Genomic DNA, 4,447 nt, shown 5'->3' with positions numbered 1-4,447 from the left:
TCCCTACAGTGAATTTAGACGGTAAAAATATTTGCAAGCATTTATTGCCCTCAAACCAGGAAGGCTAGCTGGCAGAATGAAGCACAAGGCCCATTGTTGCAATAAATGCCCAGGGGAAGCCAGGCTGCTTGGAGACCTCCTTCCGAGAGCTGGAGTGTGGTGAGGGGCCAGCAGAAGGGGGCTGGGGTGGCCACATGGCCTCATCCAGGTGGATGAAGAGAAGGCCCTTCCCAGGGGAGGCAGCTTGGAGGCCACTGTGAAGGTGGATGAATACACACCTGTGTTTGTGTCTGGCTTTCGACTTGGGGGTTTTAAGAAAGGAAATTGGGGTCATATCAGTGAGAGACCAGGTCCCCAGTATGGTCCAATATAATCTCTAGCAGAAGGCAGTGGGTAGATTGAACACTGATGTGGGTGGCCACATAGAACGCTAACAAAAGCGGAATGCAGCTTCAATTCAGCAGTGATGGAGAGTCATACTCAGTACAATTCAACACAGAGTAATCTGGGGAGGAAAGTGGTAAAAACTCTGGGGGGATATCAAGGTGTAAGAAAGACCCGTTAAAAGGCTGATAAAACACTCAAATAATAAAAGAGATGAAAGAAAGTGGAGAAAAATAGAGAGTCTCTCGATTTGGTCAAAGAGTTTTAATAGAGCTATATCTGCACAATGCCTACTGATTACGTGGCATCTTCGTTGCAGATTTTGACAGATGTGTTTTTGTAACAGTAGGGATAATCTGATTCAAAGCCAGCTGATATCCACGTTTCCTAAGGATTAAAGAGTAATGCCTTTTAAAGTACATTTTAATAAGGAGACTGGGGAATGATAAATAGGGGGCATTTAATCTCTTTGGGAGGGATGATGTTTGCAATGTTGGACAAGTCACTTTCAACACCAGATGCGGCGTCACGGACCAGTAGGTAGTTCCCAAATGTTGGTACAAATAAATAAATATTTGAGTGAGAAATTTCTGTTAAAGCAGAGGCACAAGAAAATGTGAATGTGTTTAATTTTGTTTTAAAAACCTTTAGGAGAAAGAAGAATGAAAAAATTTTAAGTATGTTTATATAGTTTTTCAAATGAAAATGGAAAAGCTTGAGTAAATAGAGTTATTGGCCTAATAATTCAACAAAGAAAAGCATTGAAATGAGTTTATTCAAAGCCAAAAAGCTAAATCACGTGATTTTAAATTTTATTATAATTTTGAATTGGGAGATGTTTCTAAAAACATGCAATCTTGAATTGTTCCATTCCTGCACAAATTTGAAATTTGGACTAAATGTGCAACATGAGAAGCATCCATCATCTCCCCTAGCTCCTGCCCCAGCTTCACCCAGCTCCAGCTAAAATAACCTGCTACCAGCAGGCTCAGGCCTGCCCAGTCTGAACCACTGAGACTCTGGCCTGTATTGATTTAGTATCTCCTTTATTAAAGGATAAGGATGTAAGGCAGGGTTAGAGACAGTGTCTTTAAATTCAAAGATAATCTCCTAGCCTGTTTCAGAATCCCACACTGAAGCCAAATCCAGCCTCTGTACCCCGGCATTGAATTAAATCTCAGAGACAGAGTTTCAGGAGAAGTAGGAAAGTATAGTTTTATTGCTTTGCCAGGCAAAGGGGGCCACAGCGAGCTAATGCCCTCAAAACTGTGTGTCCCCACTTGGAGGAGGTAGTGAGGAGTTTTATAGTAATTATTCAAAGAGGCCGTGGTCATGTGGACATTCTTCTGATTGGTTGGCGGTGAGGTAGGTGGGAGTTGGCATCCTCAACCTCCTGGTTCCAACTGGTCTGGGGTCTACGTGCTTGTGGGCAGCATGCAGTCAACTTCTCCCACCTGGTGGAGGTTTCAGTATCTGCAAAACAGCTCAGAGATGTTCTGTGTATCTCTTGAGGGGGAACCAGGACACTGCCCCAAAGCTGCACTGTTGTTTCTTGACTGTTCCTCCCTTATCTCTGCATCCCCACCTTCCCCTAATTAGCAACTGTTTGAATCTGCCCTTTGGAAGTCAGGGAAGGTCACAGGAGGTTGAAAGAAGCCTATTTCCTGTAATCAAGAAATGGGGGACACAGAAGGGTTTTTTTGCCCATGAGCCCCACAGGGTCCAGCTCAGTTTCAACACTAGCTCTAGGCCCCCTGCTCCCTACCTGCACCTCACCGTGGAGGCTAGTTCGCCCTGAGTTCACTTCTTGCCTCCGGGGTTTTGGTCCCACTCTCCTTCAGCTCTGCACACAGCCCAGCACTGCCCCACTCAGATAATTTCTGTGAGGCTCTTACTCTGATGTGTGTGTACCTCTCTGCCCTTAACTAAGACACATCTTGGAAGGCACACCACTCCCACCGCTACCACCCCAGATGGATGCCAACCCAGCTCGAAGTGGATGTTTCATGCACTGCTGGCCATCTCGGTGCCATCTCGGTGGCAACTCTTGTCTCCCTTTCTTACGTCTGGAGTCCCAGCAAGCCTTGTCCTTGTGTGTAGCTTTGGACCATCTTCTAACAGAAAGTAAGATATATTTTAATTCAGGAATTGATCATTTTCACTGACAGAGAAGTAATTTTTCATTAAGGATCTGGAGTTATGGCTGTATCAAAATCGGTATCGGTCAGGGCTCTCCAAGAAACAGAACCAATAGGAGATTAATGTGTGTGTGTGTGTGTGTGTGTGTGTGTGTGTGTGTGTAAGTTATATATTTGGGGGGCTGGCAAGTCCGAAATCTGTAGGACAGATAAGGAGAGATATGGCTGAAATCCAACTGATAAGCCAGATAAAATACTTACATTTTCTTAGATTCAGTAAGGTGACTTGTAGGAAATAAATGCAAAGGCCACTACTTACAATCCGATATCAAACCTTTTTTTCAGGAAAATAAAAGGTTTCTTTTTAAGAAAGAACATTCTAGAAAATATATTCTCTCAGAGAATCTGGCTTCCCATCTGGTTTAAACTTGATATGAAGGATAGTATTAACAGAAGAAAAAAACTCTCCAATTGGGAGAGGAAAAAGTGTTAAATTATATAAAATTTATTTGTTTGGAAGACTTACAAAGCTAAATTGAAGTATTTATATGAATTTGAGACCATTCTGAAGATTGAGTTAGGAGAAACAATGTACTGAATGTGTAGATTTAGAAGAATATGTGTGGGTCAGTGAGGTATGTGAAAACAAGGGCTATATAAACAGATACTGTCAAGATTCTGTGTTCTTGAAGATCACAGCAGAACACACAAGCCAGGAACTTAGAGTCAGAACAAGAGGCCAGAGATCTTAGTTAAAAAGCAATGTCTGGGCTTCCCTGGTGGCGCAGTGGTTGAGAGTCCGCCTGCCAATGCAGGGGACGCGGGTTCGTGCCCCGGTCCGGGAGGATCGCACGTGCCGCGGAGCGGCTGGGCCCGTGAGCCATGGCCGCTGAGCCTGCACGTCCGGAGCCTGTGCTCCGCAACGGGAGAGGCCACAACAGTGAGAGGCCCGCGTACGGCAAAAAAAAAAAAAAAAAAAAAAAGCAATGTCCTTCTTGCCCAGAAATGGAGTTCTCTCCTCAGGCTAATGATTTACAATGAGAAAAGCCACCTGAAAAAGAATTACAAAGTAGTTAGGGACAAAGCAATCCTGCAAGTTTCCACTTTGGAGATAGGATTTGGGGTGAATCTGGAAGGGGGTTGAGAAGAGATTATGGGGAAGGATTTGGACTGGAAATTAAAGGGATATTCCTTTCTACCAAAGTGCATCTTGGACAGGTACGTGTCACTCACCAACACAAGTAAGCTCAGTGGATTCCTGGCTTATCTGGCACTCACTTTGGGTAGAAAGAGACCCACGAGGATTAAATAAGATCTGGGTATTAAGTCAATGCTGTAATGCTATTTTAGGGAGAAAGAGATTTTTAAAGAGGGATTTGTGGCATTCAGAATAGTGAAGGAGCATGGATTGGTGTGGCTACACAGGAAGCCTTGGAACAAAATCATTCTTAAAAAGGACTTGCTTGAGAAGCATCTGGGGCAACCAGAATATGGTAAGAATATACTGTCAGGAGACTAAAGCTCAAAATTAGCAGAGGTCTGAGAAGATGAATAAGGATAGAGGGTGGATATGTGATGTTCAGAGCCAATAGGATGGACAAAGTCCAATTGCTTGGGACAGATGATGAGATTCTAACTGGTCACAGGGAGAATGATAATAAAAGTGGTTTGTTCTATAATCTCATCATAAGATTGCAAGAAAAGTTTAAGGTAAGCAGGAAAATACTGAGTGTTTAGGAATTTCCGATGACTTCACTTTATAAGAACTAAAATGAACAAACCCGTATGTGAGCTCAGAGTCACTATCGGGAATCTTGGAACCATCTGACCCCAGAGGATGAAAGCAGGGCCAGGAGATTAGTGGTGAGCAAACACTCCTCCAGTTTTCGAAAAAGAGGAATTCTGCAAACGACACCTGGCAAATC

This window comes from Lipotes vexillifer, unplaced genomic scaffold, assembly GCF_000442215.2.
Source record: "Lipotes vexillifer unplaced genomic scaffold, Lipotes_vexillifer_v1.1 scaffold471, whole genome shotgun sequence".
Classification (NCBI taxonomy): domain Eukaryota; kingdom Metazoa; phylum Chordata; class Mammalia; order Artiodactyla; family Lipotidae; genus Lipotes; species Lipotes vexillifer.
Note: the sequence above shows the minus strand (reverse complement) of the source record.